Raw genomic sequence first — 16,988 nt, 5'->3', positions numbered from 1 at the left:
GGGGGGTGGGGGGCGGGGGGGGGGTTGGGGGGGTAGTTGGGGGTGGGGTGTGGGGGTTGGGGGGTGGGGGTGGGTGGTGGGGGGGGTGGGGGTGGTGGGGGTGGGGGGTTGGCGGTGGGGGGGTGGGTGGGGGTGGGTGGGTTGGGGGTGGGGGGGGGGTGGGGGTGGGTGGGGTGGGGGATGGGTGGGTGGTTTGGGGGGTGGGGGGGTGGGGTGGGGGTGTTGGGGGGGGGTGGGGGGTTGGGGGGGTGGGGGGGTGGGTGGGGGTGGGGGATGGGTGGGTGGTTTGGGGGGGTGGGGGGGTGGGTGGGGGGTGGAGGTGGGTGGGGTGGGGGATGGGACTGGTGGTTTGGAGGGGTGGGGGGGTGGGTGGGGGGTGGAGGTGGGTGGGGTGGGGGGTGGGGGTGGGTGGGGTGGGGGATGGGTGGGTGGTTTGGGGGGGTGGGGTGGGGGGTGGGAGGTGGGTGGGTGGGGGGTGGGGGTGGGTGGGGTGGGGGATGGGTGGGTGGTTTGGGGGGAGGGGGGGTGGTTGGGGGGGTGGGGGGCGGGGGGTTGGGGGGGGTGGGTGGTGGGTGGGTGGGGGTGAGGGTGGGGTGGGGTGGGGGTGGGGGGTCCCCTCCCTCGCCCGGGTCAGTTTGGGGAGTGAGTGACCAGTTTATTATTTAATGTTTGTTCCAGGAGCGAGTGAGCAGCGGGAGCCCCGCGGAGGGAGCAGTGACCCCGAGTGAGTAACAACCCCAGCTTCATCGGCTCATCCCAGCACCGTGTCCGTCTCCCCGTCTGATCCCAGCACCGTGTCCGTCTCCCCGTCTCATCCCAGTGCAGTGTCCGTCTCCCCGTCTGATCTCAGCGCAGTGTCCGTCTCCCCGTCTCATCCCAGTGCAGTGTCCGTCTCTCCGTCCATCCCAGTGCAGTGTCCGTCTCCCCGTCTCATCTCAGCGCAGTGTCCGTCTCCCCGTCTCATCCCAGTGCAGTGTCCGTCTCCCCGTCTGATCTCAGCGCAGTGTCCGTCTCCCCGTCTCATCCCAGTGCGGTCTCCGTCTCTCCGTCTATTCCCAGTGCGGTGTCCGTCTCTCCGTCCATCCCAGCGCAGTGTCCGTCTCCCCGTCTCATCCCAGTGCAGTGTCCCGTCTCCCCGTCTGATCTCAGCGCAGTGTCCGTCTCCCCGTCTCATCCCAGTGCGGTCTCCGTCTCTCCGTCTATTCCCAGCGCGGTGTCCGTCTCTCCGTCCCATCCCAGCGCAGTGTCCGTCTCTCCGTCCCATCCCAGCGCAGTGTCCGTCTCTCCGTCCATCCCAGTGCGGTGTCCGTCTCTCCGTCTCATCCCAGTGCAGTGTCCGTCTCTCCGTCCCATCCCAGCGCGGTCTCCGTCTCTCCGTCCATCTCAGCGCAGTGTCCGTCTCCCCGTCTGATCCCAGTGCGGTGTCCGTCTCTCCGTCCATCCCAGCGCAGTGTCCGTCTCTCCGTCCCATCCCAGCGCGGTCTCCGTCTCTCCGTCCATCCCAGTGCGGTGTCCGTCTCTCCGTCTCATCCCAGTGCAGTGTCCGTCTCTCCGTCCCATCCCAGCGCGGTCTCCGTCTCTCCGTCCATCTCAGCGCAGTGTCCGTCTCCCCGTCTGATCCCAGTGCGGTGTCCGTCTCTCCGTCCATCCCAGTGCAGTGTCCGTCTCTCCGTCTCATCCCAGTGCGGTCTCCGTCTCCCCGTCCATCCCAGTGCGGTGTCCGTCTCCCCGTCCATCTCAGCGCAGTGTCCGTCTCCCCGTCCATCCCAGTGCGGTGTCCGTCTCCCCGTCCATCCCAGTGCAGTGTCCGTCTCCCCGTCCATCCCAGCGCAGTGTCCGTCTCCCCGTCTGATCCCAGTGCAGTGTCCGTCTCTCCGTCCATCCCAGCGCAGTGTCCGTCTCCCCGTCTGATCCCAGTGCGGTGTCCGTTTCCCCGTCCATCCCAGCGCAGTGTCCGTCTCTCCGTCTCATCCCAGCGCAGTGTCCGTCTCTCCGTCCATCCCAGTGCGGTGTCCGTCTCTCCGTCCATCCCAGCGCAGTGTCCGTCTCCCCGTCTGATCCCAGTGCAGTGTCCGTCTCTCCGTCTGATCCCAGCGCAGTGTCCGTCTCCCCGTCTGATCCCAGTGCGGTGTCCGTTTCCCCGTCCATCCCAGCGCAGTGTCCGTCTCCCCGTCTGATCCCAGTGCGGTGTCCGTCTCTCCGTCCATCCCAGCGCAGTGTCCGTCTCTCCGTCTCATCCCAGTGCGGTGTCCGTCTCCCCGTCCATCCCAGTGCAGTGTCCGTCTCCCCGTCTCATCCCAGCGCAGTGTCCGTCTCTCCGTCTCATCCCAGCGCAGTGTCCGTCTCTCCGTCTCATCCCAGTGCGGTGTCCGTCTCTCCGTCTCTCCGTCCATCCCAGTGCGGTCTCCGTCTCTCCGTCTATTCCCAGTGCGGTGTCCGTCTCTCCGTCCATCCCAGCGCAGTGTCCGTCTCTCCGTCTCATCCCAGCGCGGTGTCCGTCTCTCCGTCCATCCCAGTGCAGTGTCCGTCTCTCCGTCCATCCCAGTGCAGTGTCCGTCTCTCCGTCTCATCCCAGTGCAGTGTCCGTCTCTCCGTCCATCCCAGTGCAGTGTCCGTCTCTCCGTCCATCCCAGTGCAGTGTCCGTCTCTCCGTCTCATCCCAGCGCAGTGTCCGTCTCTCCGTCCCATCCCAGTGCGGTCTCCGTCTCCCCGTCTCTCCGTCCATCCCAGTGCGGTCTCCGTCTCCCCGTCTCTCCGTCCCTCCCAGTGCAGTGTCCGTCTCTCCGTCTCATCCCAGCGCAGTGTCCGTCTCTCCGTCTATTCCCAGTGCGGTCTCCGTCTCTCCGTCCATCCCAGTGCGGTGTCCGTCTCCCCGTCTCATCCCAGTGCGGTGTCCGTCTCTCCGTCCATCCCAGTGCGGTGTCCGTCTCCCCGTCTCATCCCAGTGCGGTGTCCGTCTCCCCGTCCATCCCAGTGCGGTGTCCGTCTCTCCGTCCATCCCAGTGCGGTGTCCGTCTCCCCGTCCATCCCAGTGCGGTGTCCGTCTCTCCGTCCATCCCAGTGCGGTGTCCGTCTCCCCGTCTCATCCCAGTGCGGTCTCCGTCTCCCCGTCTCTCCGTCCATCCCAGTGCAGTGTCCGTCTCTCCGTCTCATCCCAGCGCGGTCTCCGTCTCCCCGTCCATCCCAGCGCAGTGTCCGTCTCTCCGTCCCATCCCAGTGCGGTCTCCGTCTCCCCGTCTCTCCGTCCCTCCCAGTCCAGTGTCCATCTCTCCGTCTCATCCCAGTGCGGTGTCCGTCTCTCCGTCTCATCCCAGTGCGGTCTCCGTCTCTCCGTCCATCCCAGTGCGGTGTCCGTCTCCCCGTCTCATCCCAGTGCGGTCTCCGTCTCTCCGTCCATCCCAGTGCGGTCTCCGTCTCCCCGTCTCTCCGTCCATCCCAGTGCGGTCTCCGTCTCTCCGTCCATCCCAGTGCGGTGTCCGTCTCTCCGTCCATCCCAGTGCAGTGTCCGTCTCTCCGTCCATCCCAGTGCAGTGTCCGTCTCTCCGTCCATCCCAGTGCAGTGTCCGTCTCTCCGTCTCATCCCAGCGCAGTGTCCGTCTCTCCGTCCCATCCCAGTGCGGTCTCCGTCTCCCCGTCTCTCCGTCCATCCCAGTGCGGTCTCCGTCTCCCCGTCTCTCCGTCCCTCCCAGCGCAGTGTCCGTCTCTCCGTCCATCCCAGTGCGGTGTCCGTCTCCCCGTCCATCCCAGTGCGGTGTCCGTCTCCCCGTCTCATCCCAGCGCGGTGTCCGTCTCCCCGTCTCATCCCAGTGCGGTGTCCGTCTCTCCGTCCATCCCAGTGCGGTGTCCGTCTCCCCGTCCATCCCAGTGCGGTGTCCGTCTCTCCGTCCATCCCAGTGCGGTGTCCGTCTCCCCGTCTCATCCCAGTGCGGTGTCCGTCTCCCCGTCTCATCCCAGTGCGGTCTCCGTCTCCCCGTCTCATCCCAGTGCGGTCTCCGTCTCCCCGTCTCTCCGTCCATCCCAGCGCGGTGTCCGTCTCTCCGTCCATCCCAGTGCGGTGTCCGTCTCCCCGTCTCATCCCAGTGCGGTCTCCGTCTCCCCGTCTCTCCGTCCATCCCAGCGCGGTGTCCGTCTCTCCGTCCATCCCAGCGCGGTGTCCGTCTCTCCGTCCATCCCAGCGCGGTGTCCGTCTCTCCGTCCATCCCAGTGCGGTGTCCGTCTCTCCGTCCATCCCAGCGCGGTGTCCGTCTCTCCGTCCATCCCAGTGCAGTGTCCGTCTCCCCGTCTCATCCCAGCGCAGTGTCCGTCTCTCCGTCCATCCCAGTGCAGTGTCCGTCTCTCCGTCTCATCCCAGCGCGGTCTCCGTCTCTCCGTCTCATCCCAGTGCAGTGTCCGTCTCTCCGTCTCATCCCAGTGCGGTGTCCGTCTCCCCGTCCATCCCAGCGCAGTGTCCGTCTCTCCGTCCCATCCCAGTGCGGTCTCCGTCTCCCCGTCTCTCCGTCCATCCCAGTGCGGTCTCCGTCTCCCCGTCTCTCCGTCTATTCCCAGCGCGGTGTCCGTCTCTCCGTCCATCCCAGTGCGGTGTCCGTCTCCCCGTCTCATCCCAGCGCGGTGTCCGTCTCTCCGTCCATCCCAGTGCGGTGTCCGTCTCTCCGTCCATCCCAGCGCGGTGTCCGTCTCTCCGTCCATCCCAGTGCAGTGTCCGTCTCCCCGTCTCATCCCAGCGCAGTGTCCGTCTCTCCGTCCATCCCAGTGCAGTGTCCATCTCTCCGTCTCATCCCAGTGCGGTGTCCGTCTCTCCGTCTCATCCCAGTGCGGTGTCCGTCTCCCCGTCTCATCCCAGCGCGGTGTCCGTCTCCCCGTCTCATCCCAGTGCGGTCTCCGTCTCTCCGTCCATCCCAGTGCAGTGTCCGTCTCTCTGTCTATTCCCAGCGCGGTGTCCGTCTCTCCGTCCATCCCAGTGCGGTGTCCGTCTCTCCGTCCATCCCAGTGCGGTGTCCGTCTCCCCGTCTATTCCCAGCGCGGTGTCCGTCTCTCCGTCCATCCCAGTGCGGTGTCCGTCTCTCCGTCCATCCCAGTGCGGTGTCCGTCTCTCCGTCCATCCCAGTGCGGTGTCCGTCTCCCCGTCTCATCCCAGCGCAGTGTCCGTCTCTCCGTCCATCCCAGTGCGGTGTCCGTCTCCCCGTCCATCCCAGTGCGGTGTCCGTCTCCCCGTCTATTCCCAGTGCGGTGTCCGTCTCCCCGTCCATCCCAGTGCGGTCTCCGTCTCTCCGTCCATCCCAGTGCAGTGTCCGTCTCTCCGTCCATCCCAGCACAGTGTCCGTCTCCCCGTCCATCCCAGCACAGTGTCCGTCTCCCCGTCTATTCCCAGTGCAGTGTCCGTCTCCCCGTCCATCCCAGTGCGGTGTCCGTCTCTCCGTCCATCCCAGTGCGGTGTCCGTCTCCCCGTCCATCCCAGTGCGGTGTCCGTCTCCCCGTCCATCCCAGTGCGGTGTCCGTCTCCCCGTCTCATCCCAGCGCAGTGTCCGTCTCCCCGTCTCATCCCAGCGCAGTGTCCGTCTCTCCGTCCATCCCAGCGCAGTGTCCGTCTCTCCGTCCATCCCAGCGCAGTGTCCGTCTCTCCGTCCATCCCAGTGCGGTCTCCGTCTCTCCGTCCATCCCAGCGCGGTCTCCGTCTCTCCGTCCATCCCAGCGCGGTCTCCGTCTCTCCGTCCATCCCAGCGCGGTCTCCGTCTCTCCGTCCATCCCAGCGCAGTGTCCGTCTCTCCGTCCATCCCAGCGCGGTCTCCGTCTCACCGTCCATCCCAGTGCGGTGTCCGTCTCCCCGTCCCATCCCAGTGCAGTGTCCGTCTCTCCGTCCATCCCAGCGCGGTGTCCGTCTCTCCGTCCATCCCAGCGCGGTCTCCGTCTCTCCGTCCATCCCAGTGCGGTCTCCGTCTCTGCGCCACGACAAGGGGACAGGAGACCTCCTCGGAAGAGTAAACATCCACCCCAATCCTCGGGGAATGGCCTCCAAGGCTTCAAAACACTGGGGAATGCTGAGGCCATTCGGCCTTCGCACAGACTCACAAACCCCTTCTATTATTGAGTACACGGCTGAACAGCACTGACCCTCTGACAGTGCGGCACTCCCTCAGCACTGACCCTCTGACAGTGCGGCACTCCCTCAGCACTGACCCTCTGACAGTGCGGCACTCCCTCAGCACTGACCCTCTGACAGTGCGGCACTCCCTCAGCACTGACCCTCTGACAGTGCGGCACTCCCTCAGCACTGACCCACTGACAGTGCGGCACTCCCTCAGCATTGACCCTCTGACAGTGCGGCACTCCCTCAGCACTGACCCTCTGACAGTGCGGCACTCCCTCAGTACTGACCCTCTGACAGTGCGGCACTCCCTCAGTACTGACCCTCTGACAGTGCGGCACTCCCTCAGCACTGACCCTCTGACAGTGCGGCACTCCCTCAGTACTGACCCTCTGACAGTGCGGCACTCCCTCAGTACTGACCCTCTGACAGTGCGGCACTCCCTCAGTACTGACCCTCTGACAGTGCGGCACTCCCTCAGTACTGACCCTCTGACAGTGCGGCACTCCCTCAGTACTGACCCTCTGACAGTGCGGCACTCCCTCAGTACTGACCCTCTGACAGTGCGGCACTCCCTCAGTACTGACCCTCTGACAGTGCGGCACTCCCTCAGTACTGACCCTCTGACAGTGCAGCACTCCCTCAGTACTGACCCTCTGACAGTGCGGCACTCCCTCAGTACTGACCCTCTGACAGTGCGGCACTCCCTCAGTACTGACCCTCTGACAGTGCGGCACTCCCTCAGTACTGACCCTCTGACAGTGCGGCACTCCCTCAGCACTGACCCTCTGACAGTGCGGCACTCCCTCAGTACTGTCCCTCTGACAGTGCGGCACTCCCTCAGTACTGACCCTCTGACAGTGCGGCACTCCCTCAGTACTGACCCTCTGACAGTGCGGCACTCCCTCAGTACTGACCCTCTGACAGTGCGGCACTCCCTCAGTACTGACCCTCTGACAGTGGGGCACTCCCTCAGCACTGACCCTCTGACAGTGCGGCACTCCCTCAGTACTGACCCTCTGACAGTGCGGCACTCCCTCAGTACTGACCCTCTGACAGTGCGGCACTCCCTCAGCACTGACCCTCTGACAGTGCAGCACTCCCTCAGTACTGACCCTCTGACAGTGCGGCACTCCCTCAGTACTGACCCTCTGACAGTGCGGCACTCCCTCAGTACTGACCCTCTGACAGTGCGGCACTCCCTCAGCACTGACCCTCTGACAGTGCAGCACTCCCTCAGTACTGACCCTCTGACAGTGCCGCACTCCCTCAGCACTGACCCTCTGACAGTGCGGCACTCCCTCAGCACTGACCCTCTGACGGTGCGGCACTCCCTCAGCACTGACCCTCTGACGGTGCGGCACTCCCTCAGCACTGACCCTCTGACAGTGCGGCACTCCCTCAGTACTGGTCAGCGTTGATCGAAGGATGTTGTGATTGGGGGATTGGCGATGGGAGCGTTGTTGCGTCTCGGGGGGGCGATGGTTGGATTCTCTCACCGCTGCTGTTTGTTGGGAATGTGAGTGCATTGATTGTGTGTTTGTTACTGACTGCCGGTTGCCTTGTGCTCTGTCTGTAGTTGGGATCAGTCCCAGATTCGTGGAGGGACACACCCCAATCCCAACAGGAAAAATCCAGTGGCCAATAACTGGGATGGACACCCTACCTCAACACTGCCTCCTGGTGACCAAACAGGTACTGCAGCCACCCTCACAGCCCCAAACACAGAGCAGCGACAGCGATGGACCTTTATATAGAAACCTCGTTCCGCCCGAACTCGAATGTTGTGTTTAGTTCTGCTGACTGCACTTTCGACAGGATGTGAGGGTTCAGGAGGGAAACTTTGATCTATTGTCACGTATTAACATACAATGAACAGTATTGTTTCTTGCGGGCTATACAGACAAAGCATACTGTTCATAGAGAAGTAGAGGAGAGAGTGCAGAATGTAGCGTTACAGTCATAGCTAGGGTGTAGAGAAAGATCAGCTTAATGCAAGGTAGGTCCATTCAAAAGTCAAAGAACAAAGAACAATACAGCACAGGAGCAGGCCCTTCGGCCCTCCAAGCCCGTGCCGCTCCCTGGTCCAAACTAGACCATTCTTTTGTATCCCTCCATTCCCACTCCGTTCATGTGGCTATCTAGATAAGTCTTAAACGTTCCCGGTGTGTCCGCCTCCACCACCTTGCCCGGCAGCGCATTCCAGGCCCCCACCACCCTCTGTGTAAAATATGTCCTTCTGATATCCGTGTTAAACCTCCTGAAGTCGGTAAAAATACCTCGAGGCTGGTATGAGTCAAAATAGAGTAGGTTTTATTCTCACAAGCTTGTGGGAGAACTTGACCCCTTGAAAGCGGAAGCCAAAGTTCTCTCTGAACACAAGAAGCATGGACCTTTATACATCAGGATTCCCAATACAAGTCATGAAGCAAAGTCCAGTTAACAGTCCTTGATCATAAATTATACTCCCTTTAACAGCTTCTGATACACTCTGGATCATGGTTAGAGACTATCTGGTATCCTTGGGTCATAAAGCACAATTCTCCTGGTAGTTGTAGTCAAGGTGTCCCCTCTGGTCCCCCGCTCTTCCCGTGGCTTTTCCTTTGAAGTGACTCTGTGCGATTGCAGCTGTCCCAGTGGGAGTCCTCCTTCAAACGGCCATTCTCGCACTCTACCATTTGGTCGCTGCTTCCTTTGTTTAAATCATACACAAGCCTACGGGAAACGTAAGACTTACCCCCTAACATTTACATTTAACTGTTTGTTTTATCAGAATGATATAAACAAGCGAGGGAACCATGAACAAATGGCTTATACGACTACCAGGAGCAATATAAACAAAGGGGAGGCTAGCCATAAGGAAGGGTTGTGTTTGTGATACATTCCAGGTACAAAGTTCAACCGTTTAGGTACAAAATACATTGAGACAAAAAACATGAACCCTTTCCCTTCTTCACCTCCCCCCCTTCACCTTGAACCTTTGACCCCTCGTGAACGTCACCACCGACCTGGGGAAAAGCTTCCCACCGTTCACCCTATCTATGCCTTTCATAATTTTATACACCTCTATTAGGTCACCCCTCATCCTCCGTCTTTCCAGGGAGAACAACCCCAGTTTTCCCAATCTCTCCTCATAACTAAGCCCCTCCATACCAGGTAACATCCTGGTAAACCTCCTCTGTACTCTCTCCAAAGCCTCCACGTCCTTCTGGTAGTGTGGCGACCAGAACTGGACGCAGTATTCCAAATGCGGCCGAACCAACGTTCTGTACATCTGCAACATCAGACCCCAACTTTTATACTCTATGCCCCGTCCTATAAAGGCAAGCATGCCATATGCCTTCTTCACCACCTTCTCCACCTGTGACGTCACCTTCAAGGATCTGTGGACTTGCACACCCAGGTCCCTCTGCGTATCGACACCCTTTATGGTTCTGCCATTTATCGTATCGCTCCTCCCGACATTATTTCTACCAAAATGCATCACTTCGCATTTATCAGGATTGAACTCCATCTGCCATTTCTTTGCCCAAATTTCCAGCCTATCTATATCCTTCTGTAGCTTCTGACAATGCTCCTCACTATCTGCAAGTCCAGCCATTTTCGTGTCGTCCGCAAACTTACTGATCACCCCAGTTACACCTTCTTCCAGATCGTTTATATAAATCACAAACAGCAGAGGTCCCAATACAGAGCCCTGCGGAACACCACGAGTCACAGGCCTCCAGCCGGAAAAAGACCCTTCCACTACCACCCTCTGTCTTCTGTGACCAAGCCAGTTCTCCACCCATCTCGCCACCTCCCCCTTTATCCCATGAGATCCAATCTTTTTCACCAGCCTACCATGAGGGACTTTGTCAAACGCTTTACTAAAGTCCATATAGACGACATCCACGGCCCTTCCCTCGTCAACCATTCTGGGGGGGGTGGATTTGGAGACAGTTTCAGAAGGAAAATATTATATTGTTAATTCATCTGTGGGCCATGGGCGTCGTTGGCTGGGCCAGTGTTTATTACCCATCCCTAGTTACCCTTGGAGGGCAGTTGAGAATCGATCGCATTGCCTTGGCTCTGGAGTCACATGTAGGCCAGACCGGTAAGGACGGCAGATTCCCTTCCCTAAAGGGACCAGATGGGTTTTCCGACAATGGTTTCATGGTCATCAGTAGATTCTTAATTCCAGATGCTTTTTATTGAATTCAAATTCCACCATCTGCCGTGGCGGGATTCGAACCCGGGTCCCCAGAACATTCATAAGAACATAAGAACATAAGAAATAGGAGCAGGAGTAGGCCATCTAGCCCCTCGAGCCTGCCCCGCCATTCAATAAGATCATGGCTGATCTGACGTGGATCAGTACCACTTACCCGCCTGATCCCCATAACCCTTAATTCCCTTACCGATCAGGAATCCATCCATCCGCGCTTTAAACATATTCAGCGAGGTAGCCTCCACCACCTCAGTGGGCAGAGAATTCCAGAGATTCACCACCCTCTGGGAGAAGAAGTTCCTCCTCAACTCTGTCTTAAACCGACCCCCCTTTATTTTGAGGCTGTGTCCTCTCGTTTTAACTTCCTTACTAAGTGGAAAGAATCTCTCCGCCTCCACCCTATCCAGCCCCCGCATTATCTTATAAGTCTCCATAAGATCCCCCCTCAACCTTCTAAACTCCAACGAGTACAAACCCAATCTCCTCAGCCTCTCCTCATAATCCAAACCCCTCATCTCCGGTATCAACCTGGTGAACCTTCTCTGCACTCCCTCCAATGCCAATATATCCTTCCTCATATAAGGGGACCAATACTGCACACAGTATTCCAGCTGCGGCCTCACCAATGCCCTGTACAGGTGCATCAAGACATCCCTGCTTTTATATTCTATCCCCCTCGCAATATAGGCCAACATCCCATTTGCCTTCTTGATCACCTGTTGTACCTGCAGACTGGGCTTTTGCGTCTCATGCACAAGGACCCCCAGGTCCCTTTGCACGGTAGCATGTTTTAATTTGTTTCCATTGAGATAGTAATCCCATTTGTTATTATTTCCTCCAAAGTGAATAACCTCGCATTTCTCAACGTTATACTCCATTTGCCATATCCTCGCCCACTCACTCAGCCTGTCCAAATTCGCTGAGTTTCCACTTGGCTCCCCTTATTGGATGGGAAATAAACTGACAGAGATAGGGGGCGATAGAGCGGGAGAGCGAATGGGATTGAACGGTCTACGGAGAGCTAGCATTGGGTCGATGGGCCGAATGGGCTTTGCTGTCCCTGAGTATGAGGTGAGGAGTGGTCAGATGGTGGGGTGAGATCGGTGGGGGGGGAGGGGATGGAGAGGATGATGGTATCTGGAGGACACAGACATTGATGCCGGTTGTTGATGCTGTTTTTTCCCTCTCCGTCCTCCCAGGTCTGAAGTTATTCCGAGAACCCAGTGCTAAATCTAACAGACTGATTCTCCACAATGCCCTGACTTACTGCTGCCTTGCTGGGAAGGCCAATGAGTCTCAGCGGAATCAAGTGATTGAGGTATGTTGTCTAATTGGAGCCTGTTCACCCATCGTATCCCTCCTAGCCCATCAAAGTACAAACCACAGCCCTGAATGTGATGCTGTGCCAAGTGCCCATCCAGGGACTGTTTAAAGGATGTGAGGCATCCCACCCCCACCACCCTCCCAGGCAGAGCATTCCAGACCCTCACCCCCTCTGGGTAAGAAAGTGTTTCCTCACATCCCCCTAAACCTCCTGCCCCTCACCTTCCCCTCGTGACTGACCCTTCAACTAAGGGGAACAGCTGCTCCGTATCCACCCTGTCCGTGCCCCTCATAATCTTGTTCACCTCGATCAGGTCGCCCCCTCAGTCTTCTCTGCTCCAGAGAAAATAACCCAAGCCTATCCAACCTCTCTTCATAACTGAAACACTCCACCCCAGGCAGCATCCTGGTGAATCTCCTCTGCACCCCCTCCAGTGCAGTCACATCCTTCCTATAATGTGGTGACCGGAACTGCACCCAGTGCTCCAGCTGTGACCTCACCAAAGTTCTATCCAACTCCAACATGACCTCCCTGCTTTAGGAATCTAGACCCCGATTGATAAAGGCGAGTGTTCCATAAACCTTTCTCACCACCCTATTAACCTGCTCTTCCGCCTTCAGAGATCTATGGACAAACTCGCCAAGGTCCCAGCATCCCACAGAACGACCCAGCATCCCACAGAACGTCCCAGCGTCCCACAGAATGTCCCAGCATCCCACAGAACGTCCCAGCGTCCCACAGAACGTCCCAGCATCCCACAGAACATCCCAGCGTCCCACAGAATGTCCCAGCATCCCACAGAACGTCCCAGTGTCCCACAGAACGTCCCAGTGTCCCACAGAACGTCCCAGTGTCCCACAGAACGTCCCAGCATCCCACAGAACGTCCCAGTGTCCCACAGAGCGTCCCAGCGTCCCACAGAACGTCCCAGCATCCCACAGAACGTCCCAGCATCCCACAGAACGTCCCGGCGTCCCACAGAACGTCCCAGTGTCCCACAGAACGTCCCAGTGTCCCACAGGACGTCCCAGTGTCCCACAGAACGTCCCAGCGTCCCACAGAACATCCCAGTGTCCTCCCATTCATTGAGTACTTCTCATCAAATTACTCCTTCCAAAGTCCATCACCTCTCAGTTTTCAGGGTTAAATTCTATCTGCCACTTATCTGCCCATCTGACCATTCCGTCGATATCTTCCTGTAGCCCAAGACACTCCGCCTCACTGTTAATCACCCGACCAACCTTTGTGTCATCCTCAAACTTACTAATCCTACCTCCTCCATCTAGTCACCAATGTTATTTATATAAATGACGAACAATCGGGGGCCCAGCACAGATCCCTGTGATACACCACTGGACACTGGCTTCCAGTCTCTAAAGCAGCCTTCTGTCATCACCCTCTGTCTCCGACAACTGAGCCAATTTTGAATCCACTTTATCCAATTACCCTGTATCCTGTGTGAATTTACCTTCTTTACAAGTCTCCCATCTCCTCGTCAGAGGCTTTGCTGAAATCCATATAAACCGCATTGACTGCACTCCCCTCATCTACAGACCTGGTCACCTCCTCAAAACATTCAATATCTTGGGATTTTCCCTATTTTGACCAGCCAGAACTTTCTCATGTCCCCCCTTTGCTTTCTGAAGCTCCCCCCTGCTCCTTCTGTCCCTCACTAGTGCCTCCACTGACTTACTCCCCGTGTACTTTATAAAAGCTTTTCTTTTCCCTCTCATTGTATCCTGAATATCTCTGGCCATCCATGGTTCTCTGGGCTTGTTAATCCTCCCTATCACCCTCGAGGGAACACTCTGGGCTTACACCCTCCCCATTTCCTTTTTGATTGCCCCTCACTGCTCCTCTCTAGATTTTCCCGTTAGTAGCTGTTCCCAGTCTCCCTTGGGCCAGATCCTGTCTTATTTTCCTAAATTCCGCTCTCCCCCAATCCAAAACTTTTTTTAACAGCTTGTCTATTCCCGTGTCCATAACAAGTTTAAATTGTACCGTGTTGTGATCGCTATCACTAAAATGCTCCCCCACCATCACCGCAACCACCAGTTCAGCTTCATTCCCCTGGATCAGGTCCAGCACAGCTCCCTCCCTTGTTGGACCTTCCACACATTCATTTCAAGAAATCCACTCCATCCAAACCCTTAACACTGTGTATATCCCAGTGAATGTTTGATTTAATTTGATTTATTATTGTCACATGTATTAACATACAGTGAAAAGTATTGTTTCTTGCGCGCTATACAAACAAAGCATACCGTTTATAGAGAAGGAAAGGAGAGGGTGCAGAATGTAATGTTACAGTCATAGCTAGGGTGTAGAGAAAGATCAGCTTAATGCGAGGTAGGTCCATTCAAAAGTCTGATGGCAGCAGGGAAGAAGCTGTTCTTGAGTTGGTTGGTACGTGACCTCAGACTTTAGTATCTTTTTCCCGACGGAAGAAGGTGGAAGAGAGAATGTCCGGGGTGCGTGGGGTCCGTGATTATGCTGGCTGCTTTGCCGAGGCAGCGGGAAGTGTAGACAGAGTCAGTGGATGGGAGGCTGGTTTGCGTGATGGATTGGGCTACATTCACAACCTTTTGTAGTTCCTTGCGGTCTTGGGCAGAGCAGGAGCCCAGACCAGGCTGTGATACAACCAGAAAGAAAGTAGAAATCACTGAATATAACAACCCTATTGTTACTCTTTTTACACCTCCATAAACTCTGCACAGATTTGCTCCTCAATATCCCGCAGACTATCCGGGGGTTTATAATAAACACCTAACAATGTGGCTGCCCCTTTCTTATTCCGAAACTCTACCCACAAAGCTTCATTTGATGCTCCCTCTGAGGTATCGTGTCCCCTCACTGCAGTAACTGACTCTGTAACTAATAATGCAATACCTCCTCCTCTTTAACCCCCTCCCCTGTCTCACCTGAAGATTCTATATCCCAGAATGTTAAGTTGCCAACCGTGTCCTTGCTTTAACCGTGTCTCCGTGATGGTCACTATGCCACACTTCCACATGTCAATCATCGCTCTCAACTCATCTGTTTTACCTGCGGTTCTCCAGGTGTTAAAGTAGCGGCCATCCAGCCAGGCCTCACTCCCTGGAATCTTCACACAGCCGCCCTCCCTCCCTGGTTTGTTTTTCTGTTTGATTCCATGCCCTTATTCTGCTAACAGTCTGTGTCCCCTCCCCCTGCTAAATTAGCTTAAACTCCTCCCAACAGCACTGACGAAAGGTCCCGCCAGAATATTAACCCCACTCTGGTTCAGATGGAGGCGGGTCCCGCTTGGACAAGGAGGCATTTTGAAATGTCGAATGATTATCAACATCCTGGGGGTTCCCATTGACCAGAAACTCAACTGGGCCCCAGCCAGATAAACACTGTGGCTCCCAGAGCGGGTCAGAGGCTGGGAATCCTGCGGAGAGTAACTCACCTCCTGACTCCCCCCAAAGCCTGTCCACCATCTACAAGGCACAAGTCAGGAGTGTGATGGAACACTCCCCACTTCCCTGGATGCTGCAGCTCCAACAACACTCGAGAAGCTCAACACCATCCAGGACAAAGCAGCCCCGCTTGATTGGCCCCCCATCCACAGACATTCACTCCCTCCACCCCCGACACACAGTGACAGCCGTGTGTACCATCTACAAGATGCACTGCAGCAACTCACCAAGGCTCCTTAGGCAGCACCTTCCAAACCCACACCCACTCCCATCTAGAAGGACAAGGGCAGCAGATACCTGGGAACACCCCCACCTGGAGGTTCCCCTCTGAGTCACTCACCATCCCGACTTGGAAATATATCGGCTGTTCCTTCACTGTCACTGGGTCAACATCCTGGAGCTCCCTCCCTAACAGCACTGTGGGTGTACCTACACCTCAGGGACTGCAGTGGGTCCAGGAAGGCAGCTCACCCAGCACCTTCTCAAGGGGCCGTTCAGGATGGGGAATAAACACGGGGCCCGGACAGCGACACCCACATCCTGAATTGTTTAAAAGTGAGGGGTGCTATATGAATGCAGCCGGATTGCTGTTTGGGTTGAGTGAGAGATATCTTTGTCTTTTCTACAGGAGCTGATGAGGTGTCGGGAAAACCAGTGTGTGATCCTATTCCGTGATCAGCAGTGCCAGTTCCGAGCCCTGTATTCCTACACACCGGAGGTGGAGAGGCTCCATCGCCTGTGGGGGATGGGCCCCAGAACGGTCTCCAAGGAGATGATCGAGGCGCTATACAAATACAACTCCCACCGCAAGCAATTCCACGCCATCCCCTCAAAGACCATGTCAGCCAGTGTGGATGCCCTCACCATCCACGGGCATCTGTGGCAGAGCAGGAGGAAGGTGGGGTACAGCTGTGCTCGGAGATGAGGGGGGGGGGGGTGCGTTCCTGATCCACTTCCCCCCCCTTCCCCCGCATCTCCCGCCCTACCCCCCGCGCCCCCCGCCCTACCCCCCACTCTCCCCAATCCACTAAGAGTTAGCATCCGTCTATCACAGGCGTGTACCCGGAGCCATGGGGATTCCTGATCCCCGCGGGGATTCCTGATCCCCGCGGAGATTCCTGATCCCCGCGGAGATTCCTGAAGGGTGGTTCCTAACTCCCCCCCCCCCCCTTCTCCCTCGATGGAAAGGAGGCCGGGTTAAGGCATCTTGCATCATCTCCGAAGTTTCCAACCTCCCTCCTGGCTGTGGGGTTTGGGATGTCCGAATGCCGCTGCCCTTGGTTGGGGGGGGCGGGGGGTGGGGTTGGGGGGGGCGGGAGGGGGGTGGGTGGGGGGGTGGTTGGTTGGTGGGGGGGGGTAGGGTTAGGGTTGGGGGGGTTTAGGTTTGTGGTGAACCATTGTTGGTTCCCACCAGGTAGTACTGAGCCAGGGTCTGGCCAGTACTGTGAGTCTGTAGATATGTTACTGTTGGGGTTAGGGTTGGGCTGTTCTACCTGTTACTGTTGGGGTTAGGGTTGGGCTGTTCTACCTGTTACTGTTGGGGTTAGGGTTGGGCTGTTCTACCTGTTACTGTTGGGGTTAGGGTTGGGCTGTTCTACCTGTTACTGTTGGGGTTAGGGTTGGGCTGTTCTACCTGTTACTGTTGGGGTTAGGGTTGGGCTGTTCTACCTGTTACTGTTGGGGTTAGGGTTGGGCTGTTCTACCTGTTACTGTTGGGGTTAGGGTTGGGCTGTTCTACCTGTTACTGTTGGGGTTAGGGTTGGGCTGTTCTACCTGTTAATATAGTCCTATGGTACACCCCAGTTGGCTCCGCCTCCTGGGAGAGGTATAAAGGTCACTGCTCTGCCTGGTGACCCTTTAGTCTGGGATTGTATATTGTATATAGGAGCTCTGTTATTGTTGGCAATAAAAGCCTTTATTTCCCGGGTACAT

General features: G+C 57.2%; 1 pseudogene across 1 annotated transcript; it reads left to right on the top strand.

Moving 5' to 3' along the window:
* The first annotated feature begins 683 nt into the window (after positions 1-683).
* Positions 684-16,352, top strand: LOC144491133 (calmodulin-regulated spectrin-associated protein 1-B pseudogene; annotated as a pseudogene). Its single transcript, XR_013497401.1, has 4 exons — positions 684-724; positions 7,662-7,777; positions 11,492-11,610; positions 15,685-16,352. The product of XR_013497401.1 is annotated as a calmodulin-regulated spectrin-associated protein 1-B pseudogene (transcript).
* The last annotated feature ends 636 nt before the right edge of the window (positions 16,353-16,988 follow it).

This window comes from Mustelus asterias, unplaced genomic scaffold, assembly GCF_964213995.1.
Source record: "Mustelus asterias unplaced genomic scaffold, sMusAst1.hap1.1 HAP1_SCAFFOLD_4527, whole genome shotgun sequence".
In the NCBI taxonomy this organism is placed as follows: domain Eukaryota; kingdom Metazoa; phylum Chordata; class Chondrichthyes; order Carcharhiniformes; family Triakidae; genus Mustelus; species Mustelus asterias.
The sequence above is the reverse complement of the archived record's forward strand: the minus strand, read 5'-3'. Positions and strand labels throughout refer to the sequence as shown.